Here is a 21,636-nt window from a genome sequence, read left to right as displayed (position 1 = left end):
GGGATTTATATTGATATTTTATGGATTTTCTGTACTGTTTATCTATTACTACAGAGTTATAATCATGTTAACTTAGCATTAAATCCTATTAATTGGTCAATTCTACATAAGGAATTGTGAGTGGTGAATTGGTCGGGCTTGCCTAGCATCGTGTTGGGCGCCATCACGACCGGGGATTGGGGTTGTGACAGACTTTAAGCAAGACATATTTGACATGTCTTTGATCTCTTAATGAATATTCCAAAAGTTTCATGGAATTTCCACTACTAGAATTCCGGAAGAAAGCGACCAAACTTTAGCGACCAAAGTTGGTCGCCAAACTAGCGAAAACAATAAAATAAATATTTGAAATAAATTTGCGACCAATGTTGGTCGCTAATTTAGTCAAACTGTTGACTGGACTGGTCAGACTTGCTTGGTCAAAGGTATACTGAGATTAGCGACCAATGTTGGTCGCTAAAGTGGGACTCACCTACAAAATTTTAATAATTATATTATTATTTTAAAAAAATTATAAAATATAAATATATATAATTTAAAATTGGCGACCAACGTTTGTCGCTAATTAAACGGTCAGCAAATAGCGACCAACTTTGGTCGCTAAAATGGGACCCAGTTATAAAATTTTAATAAATATTTTTTATTTAATTTTTTTTATAAAATATAAATAAATATAATTCAAACTTAGCGACCAAAGTTGGTCGCTTAATGGAATAGAGACCAACTTCGGTCGCTAATCTGGGGCCCAGTTCTAACGTTTAACAATTATATTATTAATTTAAATATTATATAAAATATAAATTAATCTGATTTAAATTTAGCGACCAACTTTGGTCGCTAAATTAAATTCATGTATAATTAGCGACCAAAGTTGGTCTCTATTCAGGTCAACAATGGTCAAAATTAAAAATCACTTTTGTATTTACTATCTAAATAATATAAATGTAAGTCGATAATACTTTTGTAATACAAGAGATGAATAATACTGTACTAAGTATATATATATATATATATATATAATATATATACTTACACTATACTAAGTATGAGTGCATTAGCTAATATTATATCGAATATAGCTTATATATATATATACTTATACTATACTAAGTATAAGTGCATTAGCTAATATTATATCGAGTATAGCTTATATATATATATATACTTACACTATACTATGCACTAAGTATCAGTGCCTTAACTAATATTATATCGAATATAGCTTATATATATATATATAATATATATACTTACATTATACTATGCACTAAGTATGAGTGCATTAGCTAATATTATATCGAATATAGCTTATATATATAATATATACTTACACTATATTAAGTATAAGTGCATTAGCTAATATTATATCGAATATAGATTTTATATATATATATATATATATATATATACTTACACTATATTAAGTATAAGTGCATTAGCTAATATTATATCAAATATAGCTTATATATATATAATATATATACTTACACTATACTATGCACTAAGTATCAGTACATTAGCTAATATTATATCGAATATAGCTTATATATATATATATACTTACACTATACTATGCACTAAGTATCAGTGCATTAGCTAATATTATATCGAATATAGCTTATATATATATACTTACACTATACTATGCACTAAGTATGAGTGCATTAGCTAATATTATATCGAATATAGCTTATATATATATATAATATATATACTTACACTATACTATGCACTAAGTATGAGTGTATTAGCTAATATTATATCGAATATAGCTTATATAAATATATAATATATATACTTACACTATACTATGCACTAAGTATGAGTGCATTAGCTAATATTATATCGAATATAGCTTATATATATAAAATATATATACTTACACTATACTATGCACTAAGTATAAGTGCATTAGCTAATGCACTGATACTTAGTGCATAGTATAGTATAAGTATATATATATATATATATATATAGAGAGAGAGAGAGAGACACACACATGCTTCGTAGTACTATTCATCCCTTGTATTACAAAAGTATAGTGTAAGTATTTGTATTACAAAAGTATAGTGTAAGTATATATATATTATATATATAAGCTATATTCGATATAATATTAGCTAATACACTAATACTTAGTGCAGAGTATAGTATAAGTATATATATATATATTATATATAAAAGCTATATTCGATACAATATTAGCTAATATTATATCGAATATAGCTTATATATATATATGTGTTGGGCGCCATCATGACCGGGGTTGGGGTCGTGACATATATATATATACACACACACACACATATATATATATATATATATATATATATATATATATATATATATATATATGTGTGTGTGTGTGTGTATATATATATATGTCACGACCCCAACCCCGGTCATGATGGCGCCTAACACACTGCTAGGTAAGCCCTACCATTCAACAACATTATCCCAAATTCTTATTCAGATAGATAAATATCACAGAGAATTTACTAAGTCATTTCATTCAAGTGTATAATTAATAATAAAATCTGCGGAAGTTCAATTAAAATACCACACCATAGCCCAACAGAATACGGTGTCACGAATATGAGCCTCTAATACAAAATATCCACCTATTACAAGTCTGTCTAGGAAAAATACAGAATAACAGATAGAGATAGATGGGAGAGATCAAGGCTGCGAACGCCATGCAGCTACCTCGATACTCCCGGATACTACTGCTCAGCTAAACAAATCCTCACTCAGCCTGTAGTGTACCTGGATCTGCACACAAGGTGCATGGAGTAATGTGAGTACTCTGACCTAGTGAGTAATAAACATAAATAAAGGCTGAGAATAAGAAATCATGAAAAAATACAAAGTAAATTGTAATAGGCAGTTTAGAACAACAAATAATGAAGCAACAAGCCAATTAAGTCAGAGTACCAAATACTGAGACAGGTATAACAAATAAAAACAAATGCATGAGTGCAATGCAATGCATATGATGGTGCACTCTAGTACCTACTGCGGCGTGCAGCCCGAGCCATTCATTTATTTATCATCGACGGCGCTCACTGGGGGTGTGTGCAGACTCCTGAGGGGCTCCTACAACCCAAGCGCAATATCAAGCCATCTCGTGGCATCAAATCTAGGCCCTCGGCCTCATATCAATCTCAGTATAATCACCCAGGCTCTCGGCCTCAATATCAATGTAATCAACCAGGTTCTCGGCCTCAATATCAATGTAATCAACTAGGCTCTCGGCCTCAATATCAATATAACACTGCTGCGGCGCGCAACCCGATCCATGCTCAGTCCAGAAATCATCATAAGCCCCTTGGGCATTTGTAAAACAGTAGTTCTCAACCCGAAATATCATTTAAGTTTTCAAATCTTAGAAAGATGGCTGAGTTTGCAAAACAGTATTTAAAACCTTGGACTGAGGTCAAATGATATGCAAAATATGCGAAAGCAGTGATATCAATCCCTGAAGGATTCAAATAATTGGCAAGAAGCCTACAATTGGAAACATGACTGAGGATATAAATTCTTTAACAAAATAAGTGAGGAAAACCAGTCAAAAATCCCCTAAGGGTTCTACAGGTCGGCACAAGGCCCCAAGCATGGCAACAAGCCCAATTCACAATAATAAAGTATACGTCTCAACCAAAAATGTAGTAAAATATCTCTCGGGATGGACCAAGTCACAATCCCCAATGGCGCTCTACCCCACACCCGTTATCCGGCGTGCAAGTCACCTCAATATAGCGTTACGATGTGAAATTTCGGGGTTTCAAACCCACAGGACATCATTTACATCAATTACTCACCTCTATCCGGTCCAAAATCTAGCCCGCGATGCCTCGCCCGCATGAATCGACCTACGGATTCTCCAAGTCTAGCCACAATCATTACATAATCATTAAAATATGCCAAGGGAGCGAAGCCCACTCAAAAATATCTAATTTAACATCAAAATCCCGAAATTGCTCAAACCCGGCCCTCGGGCCCACGCTTCCGAATTCGACGAAACTCACAAAATCCGACAACCCATTCAACCACGAGTCCAACCATACCAAAATTACTAAATTCCGATAACAATTCGGCCTCCAAATCTAGAATTTTCGTTTTTGAATAGTTTAGAAATTTTCTCCAATTTCTTCCATTTGATTCACTAATTCTTGATGAAAATATCCATGAAATTATTAAATATAATCATATTTGGATATAGAACACTTACCCCAATCCATATGGTGAAAATCGCTTCGAAAATCGCTTCAATCTGAGCTCCATAGCTCCAAAAATGAGAATCTCTCGGACTACCCAAATCACACACTGTCCAGAAATTTTCGCGGTTACTGTTCACGCATTTTACTGTTCACGGGTATTGTATACGGGGTAATATTCATATGTACTGTACACAGTCACTGTACACGGATACTGTTCATGTTTACTGTACATGGTACTGAACACGGATGTTGTTCACGCAGGTGCGGTTACTGTTCACACGTGCAAAAAATGCAGAAACTGCCCAGAAAATTGTAGCAGTTTTTCGTTTCACTAAAAAGGCTCTAACTCCATCATACGAACTCGGAATTCGATGATTCTTATTCCTATGAGTCACAAATAATAATACGAACATAGCCCTTCAGTAGAAATTCAATTCGGAGCTTATTTGCTCAGTTCAATACCCATTTCGCTTGTTAAACAATTAACTCACGTTTCGTGTCAAAAACCCAATCGCGACTTGATAAAATTAGACCAAACTTCCAGATCACTCCTACAATTCATTATTTAAATTCTGGAAATCTGGAAATAAAATTTCGATCTCTAGAACTAAAAATGGACCTTTGCATCATTACATGCTTATGCTCAAACGACAAAAATCTTCCAAAACTTATCCGAGCCTCATGGGACCCCGACCAAACATGCCAATATAATTTATAACATTATTCAAACCTCTTCCAAACATCAAAATACCTCAAACAACATCAAATTACCCAAAACTCATCGAATTCAAGCCTAATTTTCTAAAAACTTCCGAAATACACTTTCGATAAAAACCCCGACCAAACCACGTCCGATTGACCTGAAATTTTGCACACATATCCCAAATCACCTAACGAAGCTACAAAAACTCTCGGAATTCCATTCCGACTCTCGGATCAAAATCTCACCTATCAACCGGAATTCACCAAAATACTAATTTCGCCAATTCAAGCCAAATCCTTCCACGGACTTCCAAAATGCATTCCGTCGTGCTCCTAAGTCATAAATCATCCCCCGAAGCTAACCGAATCATCGTGATTTAAATCCGATCCCTCTAACACATAAGTCAACGTCTGGTTGACTTTTCCAAAACAAACCTTCTGTAAAGAGACTAAGTGTCTCATTTCCTACTAAAACCAATCCAAATCAACTCGTTCACACTCAACACTGATAATGAAGCATAAAGAAATAGGAAATGGGGAAAACAAGGCAGTAACTCACGAGATGACGGGTCAGGTCGTCACAATATATATATATATATATATATATAAGCTATATTCGATATGTATATAGTAGAAATTTAGGATTTTAATTCAATTTAATATATATATATATATATATATATTTAATATCAAAATAGAAAAAAAAAAGAGAATTCATTTTTTTTGTAAAATAGCGACCAACTTTGATCGCTATTTTGGTCAAACGGTCAAATATAGTGACCAACTTTGGTCCCTATTTTTGGTCAAACAGTCAATACTTATATAGCTACCTTGGTCGCTATTTTTAAATCCAGGGGTAAAAATCGGGGTTCCTCTCCCAATCTCTTATTTTCTCCCTAAAATTTTCCCGAACTCTCTCTCAACATATTCTCCCTCTTCTCTATTTCCCTTACACAAATCAATCCCCCCACCCCTTGCCACCACTGTGACCGTGCGCCACCACGCCGGAGCCGCTGCTAAACCTGTCGCCGGAGCCGTTGTCCGCCGCCACCACTGTCGCCGGAGCTGCTGTCCCCCACCCCTTGCCACCACTGCTTTTTAATCCTCCTTTTAATCTACCAAGGTTAGTAATCTACCTTATTTGTCTATTTAGTATTAGGGTTTTTGGTTTGAACTACATTAGATTTATGAACTTAAGGTAGAAATTATAATCTTTTAGTTCTTGTATTAATTTATATTGAGTTCAATTGTGAAAGAAACAATTCATTGTCTTAGAAGAGGAGCAATACCTAAATAAGAGTAAGTAAATTCATGCTTTAAACTATGCATTATACATTTATAAGATAAGAAAAAAGAATTAAAGGGAGGAGTTTATTAATGTATTAATTATGAACTTAAGGTCATATTGGACTTTTAGGATATGAATTGGACTTTTAATTAACTAAAAAAAGATTAGGATATGAATTAACTAATTTAATTTGTTTTTGCTTTATTTATATAGATGGAACATCATACTTGGATGTACAATAAGAATTATCCTAATCGGCGGGGATTACAGGAGGATTTTGTAGAAGGGGTTGATGACTTTATTAGACATGCAATGTCACTTCCGCCATATATAAATGAAGGAGTAATTAGGTGCCCTTGTGTTAGGTGCGACTGTATGAAGTTTGGAAAACTAGAGGAAGTTAAGGTTCATCTTTATAGTAAGGGGTTTATAGCGAATTACTTTGTGTGGACTAATCATGGAGAGAACGATGGTAGCCATGGGATATTTCATAACATGGTTGTTGGTGAAAGTAGTAGGTCAGTGGAGAATACAAATCGTGATTCCAGAATTCATGATATGGTTGAGGATGCTTTTGGAATACACTTAGGGGGCGAGCCCAATGAAAATGTTGAACAAACTCCTAATGATGAAGCAAAACATTTTTATGAACAGTTAGAGGAAGCTAGTCGTCCACTACGTAAAGGAAGTCCGCACTTTGAGTTGTCTGTTGCAGTTAGATTACTAAGAATCAAATCTGATTGGAATATTTCTCAAGGAGTCATGGACTCTGTCATTGACCTTATGCGTGAACTAGTTGACTCTGATATCGAATTACCTGGTGATTTCTATAAGGCAAAGAGATTAGTTTCTAAGTTAGGACTTTCGTCAATGAGAATTGGTTGTTGGGGAGGATGTGATGACCCGACCCGTCGTCTCATGAGTTACATTTTCCCCATTTCCTATTTCTTTATGCTTCATTATCAGTGTTGGGTGTGAACGAGTTGATTTGGATTGGTTTTAGTAGGAAATGAGACACTTAGTCTCTTTAAGGAAGGTTTGTTTTGGAAAAGTCAACCGAATGTTGACTTATATGTTAGGGGGCTCGGATTTGAATCCCGATGATTCAGTTAGCTTCGGGGGAATGATTTGTGACTTAGGAGCGCGATCAGAATGCATTTTGGAAGTCCGTGGAAGGATTTGGCTTGAATTGGCGAAGTTAGTATTTTGGCGAATTTCGGTTGATAGGTGAGATTTTGATCCGAGAGTCGGAATGGAATTCCGAGAATTTCTGTAGCTTCTTTAAGTGATTTGGGATATGTGTGCAAAATTTCAGGTCATTCGGACGTGGTTTGGTCGGGTTTTTGATCGAAAGTGTATTTCTGAAGTTTTTAGAAAATTAGGCTTGAATTCGATGAGTTTTGGGTAATTTGATGTTGTTTGAGGTATTTTAATGATTGGAAGAGGTTTTAATAATGTTATGAATTATGTTGGCATGTTTGGTCGGGGTCCCATGAGGCTCGGATAAGTTTTGGAAGAGTTTTTGGAAGATTTTTGCCGTTTGAGCATAAGCATGTAATGATCCAAAGGTCCATTTTTAGTTCTAGAGATCTAAAATTTTATTTCGAGATTTCCAGAATTTAAATAATGAATTATAGGAGTGATCTGGAAAGTTTGGTCTAATTTCATCAAGTCGTGATTGAGTTTTTGACACGAAACATAAGTTAATTGTTTAACGAGCTAAATGGATATCACACTGAGCAAACGAGCTCCGAATTGAGTTTCGATTGAAGGACTGTTTGTATCATTATTTGTGACTCATAGGAACAAGAATCATCGAATTCCGAGTTCGTATGATGGAGTTAAAGCCATTTTAGTAAAAAGAAAAGTGCTGCAATTTCTTTGGCTGCTGCTGTATTATTTTTAGCAGCGTGAACAGTAACCGCGCGGGTGAACAGTGACCACACGTGTGAACAGTAACCGCACGCGTGAACAGTACTTTCGAAAAATTCTGGGCAGTGAGTTTATAAAACACTTCATCCGCGATTTTGGGTCATTTTTCCTCCATGGTTGATCATTTTGAGAGCTTCTTGGTGGAGATTAAAGAGGGATTCAAGGAGGAACGACTTGAGGTAATTTTCTTGGACTTAGAACTCGTTTTTATTGTGAATTCCACCTAGAGATTCATGAAATATAAGCCTACAAATCAAGAACTATGGCTTGAATTTTGAAACCAAACAATTAGGATTTGATGGGGCATTTGAACTCGGATTTGGGAGTTCTTGGTATGTATAGACTCGTGGGGAGACAAGGAATCCGGTGATATTAATTTTCTGATTTTTCGAGATGTGGGCCCGGGGCTCGGATTTTGTCAAATTCGTGAATTTTGATATTTTTCGATTGCTTTCGATTGGGTATTGTCTCTTTAGCATAATGCGACATATTCGTTGTGATTTTGGGCAAATTCATCGCACGAAGGGTAATTTGAGAGGCAAGGGCATAACAAGCTAGACTTTGACCGTCTTGAGGTGAGTAATTGATGTAAATGATGTCCTGAGGGTTTGAAACCCCGAAATTTCACATCGTAATGCTATATTGAGGTGACTTGCACGCCGGATAACAGGCGTGGGGTAGAGCACCGTTGGGGATTGTGACTTGGTCCGTCCTGAGAGATATTTTTTTACCGTGTTTTCTACTTGAACTAAATTGAGAATCATCCTTACTTGGATTTAATTGTTACATTTGGGCTTCTTGCCAATTATTTGAATCCTTCCGGGATTGATATCACTGCTTTCGCATATTTTGCATACCATTTGACCTCAGTCCAAGGTTTTAAATACTGTTTTGCAAACTCAGCCATCTTTCTAAGATTTGAAAACTTAAATGATATTTCTAAATGATATTTCGGGCTGAGAACTACTGTTTTACAAATGCCCAAGGGGCTTATGATGATTTCTGGACTGAGCATGGATCGGGCTGCGCGCCGCAGCAGTGTTATATTGATATTGAGGCCGAGAGCCTGGTTGATTACATTGATATTGAGGCCGAGAGCCTGGGTGATTATACTGAGATTGATATGAGGCCGAGGGCCTAGATTTGATGCCACGAGATGGCTTGATATTGCGCTTGGGCTGTAGGAGCCCCTCCGGAGTCTGCACACACCCCCAGTGAGCGCCGTCGACGATAAATAAATGGATGGCTCGGGCTGCACGCCGCAGTGGGTACTAGAGTGTACCATCATATGCATTGCATTGCACTCATGCATTTGTTTTTATCTGTTATACCTGTCTCAGTATTTGGTACTCTGACTTAATTGACTTGTTGCTTCACTATTTGTTGTTCTAAACTGCCAGTTATAGTTTACTTTGTATTTTTCTATGATTTCTTATTCTCAGCCTTTATTTATGTTTATTACTCACTGGGTCGAAGTACTCACATTACTCCCTGCACCTTGCGTGCAGATTCAGGTACACCACAGGCTGAGTGAGGATTTGTTTAGCTGAACGCAGTATTCGGGAGTATTGAGGTAGCTGCATGGCATTCACAGCCTTGATCTCTCCCCTCTATCTCTATCTTTTATTCCGTATTTTTCCTAGACAAACTTGTAATAGGTGGATATTCTGTATTAGAGGCTCATATTTGTGACACCGGATTCTGTTGGGCTATGGTGTGGTATTTTAATTGAACTTCCGCAGATTTTATTATTAATATACACTTGAATGAAATGACTTAGTAAATTCTCTGTGATATTTATCTATAATCTGAATAAGAATTTGGGATAATGTTGTTGAATGGTCGGACTTGCCTAGCAGTGTGTTGGGCACCATCATGACCGGGGTTGGGGTCGTGACATGAAGATGGTTGCATGTTATATTATAAAGATGATGCAAATTTAAGCAGTTGTAAATTCTGCGAAAAGCCTCGTTTCAAGAGGCTTTCCAGCGGGAAGATGGTCGCTATCAAGGCGATGCATTATTTACCTCTTATACCTAGGCTAAAGAGGTTATATGCATCGATGAGTTCTGCTCCTCATATGAGATGTCACTTTGAAAATAGAAGACCACCTGGTGTTATGTGTCATCCTTCAGATGGAGAAGCTTGGAAGCACTTTGATAGGACATATCCAGATTTTGCTAGTGAACCAAGGAACATTCTGTTAGGTTTGTGTGCGGATGGCATCACGCCTTTTTTTGTATCTGCGACACCGTATTCATGTTGGCCTGTCTTTCTTACACTTTATAATCTACCACCCGAGTTGTGCATGACTAGTCCATATATATTCTTAAATGTATTATCCCCGGTCCACGTAATCCGAAAAGTTTGATAGATGTATATTTTCAACCTTTGATTGATGAGCTAAAACAATTGTGGTACGATGGTGTTGAAACATATCACATATCAACCAAGCAGAATTTCAATTTGCGTGCTAATTTAATGTGGACAATTAACGATTTCCTGCGTATGGAATGTTGTCTGGGTGGATGACTGCTGGGAAGCTAGCTTGTCCTTACTGCATGGAAAATAGTAAAGCGTTCACTTTGAAACATGGCCGAAAGCAATCATGGTTTGATTGTCATCGTCAATTCTTGCTTGAGGGTCATGAGTTTAGAAGGATGAAAAATGCATTCAAAAAGAATAAAATGGAATATGATTATCCACTTCCGATACTTTCAGATGAGGAAATTTGGGAGAGGGTCCAGAACTTCAGTAAAGTTACTGAAGCTCCACCTTATAGATTCCCTGGATATGGTGTTATGAGTAATTGGACCAAACAGAGTATATTTTGGGAGTTGCCTTATTGGAAGGATAATCTTCTCCGTCACAACCTTGATGTCATGCATATTGAGAAGAATTATTTTAACAATTTGTTCAACACAATGATGGATTTTAAAGGTAAGACAAAGGATAACCTGAAGGCTAGAATGGACTTACAAGAATATTGCAGGCGGCCTGAATTACACTTGCAGACAACAAACAATGGTAAGATATTTAATCCCAAAGCAAGTTACATATTCACTTTGGAGGAAAGATGACAGATTTGTGATTGGGTAACGAAATTGAAGATGCCTGAGGGTTATGCGTCGAATTTTGGGAAAAAAGTTGATATGGAGGTAGGGAAGTTGAGCCATTTGAAAACTCATGACTGTCATGTTTTCATGGAGACTTTAGTGCCTATTGCATTTTGTGGTTTGCCTGAAAGAATCTGGAAACCCATCATAGAGATTAGTTTGATTTTCAAGGACTTGTGTTCTTCCACATTAAGGAAAGAAAACCTACACCGGATGGATCAGAACATTCGCGTAACTTCTTCTAAGATGGAAAAGATATTTCCATGTGGGTTTTTTGATGTGATGGAACACCTTCCAATCCACCTTGTACATGAGGCATGACTTGGAGGGCCTGTTCAATGCAGATGGATGTATCCCTTTGAGAGGTAATATTATGTATTTGATGTAATTTTCTGTTTTATTTGAATGTTCTTGGCTAACCTGAAATTATGTAGGACAATTGGCAAATGCAAATAATTTGTTAAGTATAGGAATAGGATTGAAGGATCTATATGCGAAGCTTATCTTGCAAAGGAAACTGCTCATTTTTGTTCTTATTATTTTGAGAATAATGTGCCATGTGCTAGGAATAGGCCCAACAGGCACACGGTCGACCTTAGGAATGATCCATTATATCCGCCTATGTCCATATTCAATCAACCAGGCAGATGTTCTAAGGATGTTAGAAATAGAAGTTTGAGTGATATAGAGTTCAAGTCAGCTACACTTCACGTGTTGCTAAATTGTCCCGAAGTTGTACCATTTCTCAAGTAAGTATTGATTTAGTGGTTATCAAAATATAAAAATTACTGTGCTTACATCTCAATGCAACTACTAAAAATATTTGATGTGTCACAGTCACTTCATGGGTCAATTTGGCCATGATGCTGTATATACGAGATTTGATACGTGGTTCAAACAATTTGTAAGTTTTTCCTTAAAATATTCTAACACTATGTAGGTAAAAAATGTTTGGAAGTTATGCTAACTTATGAATTTTTTTAACAATATGTAGGTAAATGATCCAAATAATGGTGTAAATCAATTTTTGAAAGATATATCTTTGGGACCTGGGGTTGAGGTCACAACAATGTCTAAGTACGTTGTGAATGGTTATAAGTTTCATACAGAGGATTGCTCTAAAAATAAAAATAGCAACAATAGTGGAGTGTAGGTTCAAGGTGGTGATGGCAACCAAGATGGAGATATTGATTATTATGGTGTGCTCAAAGAAATAATAGAACTAGAATATACAGGTTGATCATATAAGAAATTGATACTCTTTAGATGCAAGTGGTTTGACCCACATCCAACAAGAGGTACAAGAGTACACAATCAATACAACATAATTGAGGTTAATCATACGAGGGAGTATGATCGCTATGATCCTTTCATAATTGTACATAATGTTAGGCAAGTGTATTATGCTCCTTATCCATTGCGGCGGAATAAGTCCGATTGGTGGGTTGTAATAAAAACTAAGCCTGTGGGTAGGGTGGAAGTCGAGAATGTGTTAGATGTTGCATATCAAAACGATATCTCCAGTGTTGACCAAATAGTGGACGAAGTTTTAGAAAATGATTTGGAACATCCTGAACACATATTGGAAGAAGTTGATATAAATGAAGTAAGCATTATAGAAAACGAGGAAGAAGAATCAACTGATGAAGCTCAAACTAGTGAGGAAGAAGAATTCTCGGATGAAGAACTATACGTCGATGAGCTTTAAAAAGTTGGTTTCTTTAATAACTCTCGTTTATAGCTAGTTTCTTTATATGTTTCAATCTAAATATGTATTATATTATGCAGATGACAGGCAAGGGTCGAGAAAAGGCTAAGAAACCAAAGAGGAGGGTAAAAGATAATCCTCCATCTTTTCCTGCCTCTTCAGAGATGCATATGACTATGCCTCCACCCCAGGGCTATTTTGAGCTGCAACAGCATCACCAGCCCTGCACCTTCGTGCAAACACCAGGTCTTTCGTCACAAGGCCATAGGACTGTACGTCCGACATACAGTCTAGCTGCCGCACGACCACGTGGATCGCAACCATCTGCATCGCATGGATCGCATCGATCCATGTCACATCCACATGGATCACAGGCATCAGTGTCACAGCCACTCAGGTCATAGCCACTCGGATCACAACTATCAATGTCACATCCACTTGCGGTCCATACAGCTATGTCACAGTCACAGGGCTCGCAACCATCTTCATTTGAAACTCCACCTATTTCAAGCCTTTACCTGCGAGATACTAGCTCTAACTCCCCTACACCTTCCACAGATGCCTCTGATATACATGCTTCAGACGGTGATGCTGATGATGGCGAGGAGGTGCATTATGATCAGTATGGCTGGATCATCATAGTCCCTGAGGGTGATGGGTAAGAGTTATTTGTTATTTTTACGTTTATTGTTTTGTACAGTTTTACTAAGATATTAATGTATTTTTTTATTAAATTGCAGGTTCATCCCTAGTAATATTACCACAAGGATTATCACCAAAGCCACCAGAAAGCTTTATAATGGCCCTTATACATTTTGGAGTGATTTCCATTCGTGCTGAAGGAGCAAATTTTCAATGACTTTAAGGTATAAATGTTCTTTTAAGCAGTACAATTATTTATATTTATAATATTTCCATCTAAATATGTATAATAGAATATATATATATATATATATATATATGTATATATATATATATACTATATTATACTATACTATGCACTAAGTATTAGTGCATTAGTTAATATTATATCGAATATAGCTTTTATATATATTTATATATATATTAAATATATATATATATATATATATATATATATATATATTAGCTAATGCACTAATATACTATATACTATATTATAAGCAGTTAATGCACTTAACTTTTGAATAATTATCAGCTAACAAAAGCTAAGTATAATATATTGAATATAGAATTTATGATATTTCCATTTAATACTTAACTTTTGAAATACAGAGCAAGTGTGTATGGGAACACCGCTATAGCGCGGATGTGGCTGCAAATTTTCATCTCAAAACTCACAAGCGGTTGTCGCATTGTTTCTCCAAAGCTAGAAAGTTGAACCAAAAGCCTAGCTGGTTGCTTCAGAATTTATGGGAGGATTTGCAAAGGCAATGGCTTACCGCAGAGTTCTTAGAGAAGAGCAAAAAGGAAAGAAAGCTCGTGCATCTGAGAAGGGAGGATCCTTGCACACTGGAGGTGCGATCAGCCTAGGGAAGATAAAGAGAAGAATGGTTCGTAATTGCTTAATTTATTTTAATTTTCAAAGTATATCTATTCTGTTTATTAACTAAAATTTATGAGTTTTCAGGAGAAGAAGTTGGGGCGTCCGATGAACCAAGATGAGCTATTCAAGGAGACTCATATTGTAAAGAAGAAGAAAGAGACGGATCAAGGAAGGTGGGTCTAGGGTCGAGCCTCGACCGTACATGTAAGTTTTCACTTTTCATTAAGTATTTTGATTTACTTTTATATGAATTTTGAAATACTAATTCAATGTAATTTTTCTTATAGGGTCGCTTCACAGCTGAAGTGGAGGAATTCATACGCAGTCAGCAACCTAGTGAGTTGGGCGACCCAATCTAACTTTCGGACGAGGATGCTGAAAGAATCTGGATGCAGGCTGCTGGGGGTCCAAAATGGGGGAAGGTATACGACTTCCTACTAAGAAATTCCATTGCTATAAATGTGGAATGCAAGAAATAGGGACTTTCTCGCAAGCCGAGCAACTTGATGGGGAGAGCCTCTCCTCTATGCAGGAGACTGTAACAAAGCTCACATCCGAGCTAGAAGCCGCCAAGGAGAGATAAAAGATTAGAGATGCTCAGTACATTGGCATGCAAGAGCAGTTCAAATCTCTCCTAGCTTTTGGCAGTTTTTCGATTCCCTGGTCTCGTGACTCATCGCCAGAGGCTCGCCTTCCCTGTGCTCATTCCTCCCGGCCTCCCCGTGATTGTTCTTCCCATCCTAGACAAGTACACCCTTCTAGATACTGTCTTGGTAAAAGTTCATCAGACGATGATGATAATGATGTACAAAACAATCCTTGACTTTTATACACTTTAAACTAGACAAATACAATCGGTTTTCGAATGGACTTATAATAACAATTAACTTAGTTTGGTTAGCTTAATGTGTTACTTCTATTGAATTTTATAGTTTGTTAGTTTTAATGTTGTTGTTGTTGTTGTTTATTGTTGTTGTTGTTGTTGTTGTTGTTGCTGGCATAAAATGCCTATTTAGGATTTTTGGTAAGCTGGCAGGTAGTGTAGCTGCCAATACAGGCATTTTCTGCCAAAAATATACCAAGAAAAGTGACCAACTTTAGTCGCAAGTTGGTCGCTTTTCCCTGAAAAAAAACAAATTTCTGGTAAATGGCGACCAACCTTGGTCGGCATTGAACCCAGATTTCTCAAAAAGTGACCAAAGTTGGTCGCTATTTCATTTAAAAAAAATAATTTCTGAAAATATAGCGACCAACGTTGGTCTCCTACAATTAAAAAATAATTAATTCTTGCATTTTGCGACCAACTTTGGTTGCTTATTTTAAAAAAAAATTAAAAAAATTAATGCTAAGGCGACCAACATTGGTCTCTAATATCCAGATATTAAAAAATAATATTTTTTTAGACCAAAGTTAGTCGCTTTTTTTTATTAATAATAAATAAAAAAACGTAATTTACCTGTGGAGACCAACTTTGGTCGCCAAATTTATATTATTAAAATAATAAGGCGACCAAAGTTGGTCGCTTTTTTCTTTACCGGAATATTGGTCCTTTTACCTTAGAGACCAAAGTTGGTCGCTAATTGGCAACCAACTTTGGTCCCTAAGGTAAAGGGACTAGCTTAATATCGACCAGGCCTGTTTGGTCGCTTTTTGGACAATAAGCGACCAACTTTGGTCGCTTTTCCTGGTCGCAAATTAGCGGATTTCTAGTAGTGTTCGGAGATCTCATATTTGATCTCTTTGTGCATATTTCGGGAGTTCATGGAATTGCGGAGATTCTCTTTGAAGGACAGATGTAGCCTTATTTATAGGCATAAATTAGGGTTTGGATGGAGTAGACACCAATTAATCCTAATAGACTCCTAATATTCAAGAGTTGTCTTGAATTTAGGATTTATCTTGATCTGTTAAAATTTCAGTGTCTACAAACGCCCCTACTTCAAGGTTTGTCTAGGTGTAGGCTTGCTGAAGCTTGAAGACAAGACTTGAAGTGCCTGACCTTCACAATAGATAATCTTGATACCCTCTTCAATGGAATATGTACCCTTTATATAGGTGTGCGTTAGGGTTTAGGGTAGAGTAACCTCCAAGAAACCCAAATAGACTCCTAGAATTTCAAAAGTCCTATAGTATCTTTAATTTAGAATTTAACTTGATTCCTTAAAATTTCGATGTCTACAAATGCCCCCTACTTCAGGTTTGTCGGGGTGTAGGCTTGCCGAAACATTAAGACGAGACTTGAAGTACTCTACCATCGCAACAAATGGTTTTGAAACTTGTAGTTTTCGATTTATAGGAGGAAGAGGTGAAGGGCAAAACCGGTCCCACTGGGCGTGCCAATTTGTTTGCAATAAATTTATGCAGAGAAAAATAAAACTGCAATCACAAACAATTATAAAGAAAAAAGGATTTTATTGATAAACAATGTAGGTTACAACTCCGTTTATCTCTGTGAGCACGTGATTTTTGCCCTATATGAATTACTCCCATAAATTCAAAACAAAATAACTTTTTCCATTGTTTGCAATTTCGTGAATTTTTGTAGATTTTTTTGTTATTTTTGCATTTTTCTGTGCACGTTTATTTTATTTAATCATAAAAAAATACAAAAAATATGTTGCAATTTAGTTGTGTTACAAAAATACAAAATCACAAAAATAACTCATTTTTGCATTTAGCTTCGAATCTTGTAGTTTTCTTTTAATTTAGTAGTCAATTTGTTGTTTGTAAATATTATTTGGAGCAATTAATCTAATTAGTTGTGTTAATTTTTAATTTTCTATTTTGAAAAAAAAAGAAAAGAATTTTGAATAATTTGAAAAAGAAAAGGAAGAAGGAGGGAAGTAAAAGAGATTAGGTTTAAGGCGCTTTTAATTTGAATTTCCCCGGCCCAATTAATTCCTCCTCAAACACCCGCCGACCCAGCACAATACCCGTCCTTACCCGGTCCAGTCCCACCCTCAGTAGCCAAACGACGTCGTTTCTCTAAAATAAATCCTGGCCGTTGAGTCGTACTAATCTAATGGTGGGGAAGTGGGGAGGGCTTAATATTTAGCTGTCCTAATCTCACTATCCCCCAAACCCCGTCTCTCATCTCCTCCACTCCTCTTCCTTCAGAAACCCATCGCCAGAAACCCTAGCGACGCCGCCCTAGTTTCCATCGTTTGTCGCCGGCGGCGCGGTTCCCAAACAGCCCTAAACTAACACTCTACAACCCCCATGATCCCCTCATAACGAATCCGTCACTAGTTCCCTTCAAATCATCATGGAACTCGTCAAATATTCGATCGAAGTTTGGACCTTCAAACCTTAATCCACCCAAATCACCCCAAATTAATACCCCAGAATCCCCATGGTTCCCTCTCCCCAAATCTCTAACCCTTTTCCCTCGAATTTACCCCAAACCCGTCGAATCTGGATTTGAAGTTGAACCCTAAAAACCCCAAAAGCAAGGTCTGTGCATGCAAGGGGGATTTCCTTGATTTCCCTGTTTGTTCAAGGCCAATCTATCACGAAGCAATGATGGTGGCTGGTTCTTGACCAAGAACAAGCTATCAACATTGTTTTGAGGCAAATTGGAAGTCCTGTGTTGTTTTCAAAGTTTAGTTGGTGAGTTCTTCGCATTTTCTTTTCTCTCTGTCCGTTCTGTCTCACTTCACCTCTTATTCTTTTTCTTTTTTTTCTTCTTTCTTTTCTTTTCTCCTTCGTTTATCTTGAGTAGTCTGGTCTTCTGTTCAAAATCGTGAACAACTTCGAATCTAGGTATCCCCTTTAGATTAATTTGTTGTTCGTAGTTAATTCCGTTTATTTTCAGTTTTTCTTTTCGATTTCTAAAGTTTGTTCACTAATTTTGTTTGTCCATTTGTTTAGTTTTAGTTTCGGATTTCTTTGTTTTTTAGTTTCATTACTTTAGTTTAATCAGGTTCATTTTGATTTAGTAAATTAATTGATTCCATGCTTATTTGTGTTGTTAATTAGTCATTTAGTTTAGTTTTGGAAATCATTCAAGCTTTGTTTTCTTTTGCTTGCTTTGACTTACTGATTTGTTTTGGGGCGTCTTTGCTGTTTGGGCCTTAAGGTTAGTTTAGACCCCCACTCCAAGGGATTTGAATCGAGTTTGAGTCCAGGCCTGGTTTAATCATTGGGTCAATTTTACCCATGACCCATTTGAGTTCCTAGGGATAAATAACAGGGCTTAAAGGGGTAGTTTTGGAATTGTAGGTGGAAGGAATCTTGCATAACTAACCTAGGAAGCTTCTAGGAAGAAGGGTTTGGGACTAACTCTGAAGAGCTGATTTTATATTAAAGGTACAACAACAAAAATGAGAATTAAAAAGGGATTCAAGGGCAATAAACTAATTTTAGATTAAGGGTACAATAACATAAATGAGAATGGGAAAGGGATTCAAGGGTAATAAACTGACCTACTTTCTGCTGCCCTAAATACCCCATATAGAGGATGGTTCTCTTCAGAGAAAGGGCAGAAAACATGAGAGGAAAAACGCTCTGAAAAATACTGGAATCGAAAAATGGCTGTTTTCTGAAAAGGCTTTAAAAGAAGTAATGAAATTCTTGCATTTCGTCGGTTCAAATTGATTCAAATCCGCTGAAAGTTTCTTTTTAATCAAGTCTTGGAGTCATCAAGAATTGGTTTTCATCTAGTTTCTCTTTTGGTTTAAAGAAGATGGTTTAAGTTTGGGTGTTGTTGGGTTTCCAAACTAGTTCTGCTATTGTTGCTTCTTCTAGATTTCACACTCATTTTTCCTTGTTTTGATTGCTGCAATCAGGTACACATTCCTGGACTATACTAGATGTGAAGCAAGTTTGAAGCATGAAATGAAAATGGATGTTCAAAAGCATGACATCGAGTTATCTGTTTATAATCTGATTGTATTTCTCTGAATTACATGGTGATTTATTTCTAGATTCACAATATTTCCTAATTGCTTTCTAGTGTAATAACTGAGTTCCTACCATTGTATCTAGCCTTGGACTGTTGGGGTATGGACTTGATTTAGTTAAACAACATGTGAGCTGAATGGTAGTGCTTGATTCCAAGTTAATTTTGTGGTTGTTTGTTACCTGCTGGGCTTAAATGGCTTCAAAGTCTATTGTGTGGCTAGTGAGCAACAGAGGTGAAAACGTTAATTGTTTGATGTTGGGAATTCTGTTGAAAATCCTGGGTTAAGGTTTAGAGTTCAATGCAACTGCTTGTGATTTATTTTAGGACTGTATTCAATTGAAAGTAGCTCGATTCTACCTCCCTATCATCAATACTTGAATCTATGAGTGATATTTGCTTTAGACTTGCGATTTAACTTTGTAGTATTGGGAGTCTATTTCTCCAACGAGTATATTGTTTACTTTGAGCTTGATAATTTTAAAGTCATTTTGGAAATCAGAATCGCTTGAGCATGAGTGTAATGTTGTTTGTAAATAGGGATTATTTTATCATATACTGCAAGAGCTTAATATCGTTAGTCCCGTTATTCTGAATTTCCCTTTCTCGACAGGCTTTTCTTTTGGTTTGGGCTTTATGTTGAGCCCAATTGCATTCTCATGTCCTGTTCAAGCTATTGGCAACTGGCCATTGAACCCCTAGCTGGCTTAAACTATTTTAATAATCAAGCCTGGTTATGTTACTAATAGTTACATGGCTTTCAGATTTCCGATTAGTTTGGTATAAAAGTAAATCAGAAGTTCAATTAGTCTTTTAATAAATTAACTAGATTCCTTAAATGAATTTGAGAGCGTGCCATATTAAGGGCAAATAGCTTATGGCCCTTTAAGGTTTAGTTTGAACTCTCGTTTAAAATCGAGATTGGGGCGAGCCGTGCCAAATAAAATCTCAAATGCGTGGCCCTCATTTGAATTACTTCTTTTAAATACTTTAAAACTCGAGGCATGCCATTTAACAAATTTTTCATGGCTCTCGCAAAGTCGCAAACGTGTAGTTACTTTAGGTGCGTCATTTAATAATATTACCTTCCTAAACTCGGGTGCGCATTTATGTGACTCAAATCCAAATCCCAACAATGTCAAAATATGTCGAAGACCGCGGGTGCATTTATGTGACGTGGTCCAAGACGTGTTTTAACAGTGTTGCAATATTCTTAAAATTAATTAAAAGCGGTTAAAAGTTAAAATTTTCACATAGGTTAATAATTGTTTAAATCAGATAATTAAGCCGAATATAATAGTTGTGCGATCGTGCTAGAACCACGGAACTCGGGAATGTCTAACACCTTCTCTCGGGTTAGCAGAATTCCTTACCCGGATTTCTGGTTCGCGGACTGTAATATAGAGTCAATCTTTTCCTCGATTCGGGATTTGAACCGGTGATTTGGGACACCATAAATCTCCCAAGTGGCAACTCTGAATCTTTAAATAAAATAATCCCGTTTCGATTGTCACTTTAAGTTGGAAAAAACTCCCTATATACTCCCTTTTCCGGGGTGTAGGCAAAAAGGAGGTGTGACAACTCTGGCGACTCTGCTGGGGAATTGAATCCAGAATCTCTGGTTCAGGGTTCAAGAATTCGAGCTTAGAATAATTGTTTTCTTTTGCTTTATTTATTGTCTGATTTTATCTACATGTTTGGGCCTAATGTGCTAAATGTTGCTTTTTACCGCTTTGATATTATCTGAACTGTATATATATACTGCTACAAAACCCCTCTCGTTTCTCTCCCGAGGAGTGCACGCTGGTCGTGACTTCTTTCTGTTAGTGTCATATCCCAAATAGAACGAGGTTCAGACAAGTTGCAAAGCCGGATGATCTTTTGGTTACCGGTACGCAGTCCCCCCTCGGCTCGAGTTGTCCGCTCGGGTAAGCCAGGTCTAGAACAAATAAACCTAGGTTTTTAAAACTAGTATAACAATACTTCATGCCAGATCCTTAGCAGGAACGTTTGTTTGCATCATGTGCATTTTGACTTTGGAGACTCAATACAGAGGTTGGGTCTGCCTAGGACAGGTGCACCCGAAATAAAAAAGACCAACCTGATGCATCTTACTTGCTACTTGTGCATTTATTTGCTTCGGATTTGCATGCTGACCGGCTTTTGAATAAAAGGAGAGAATTTGGAAAAAAGAATAGCAGTGTGAGAGCTAAGGAAGGTAATTACCTGTGTTGAAAACCAATGA

This window comes from Nicotiana sylvestris, chromosome 4 (assembly GCF_000393655.2).
Source record: "Nicotiana sylvestris chromosome 4, ASM39365v2, whole genome shotgun sequence".
Classification (NCBI taxonomy): domain Eukaryota; kingdom Viridiplantae; phylum Streptophyta; class Magnoliopsida; order Solanales; family Solanaceae; genus Nicotiana; species Nicotiana sylvestris.
Note: the sequence above shows the minus strand (reverse complement) of the source record.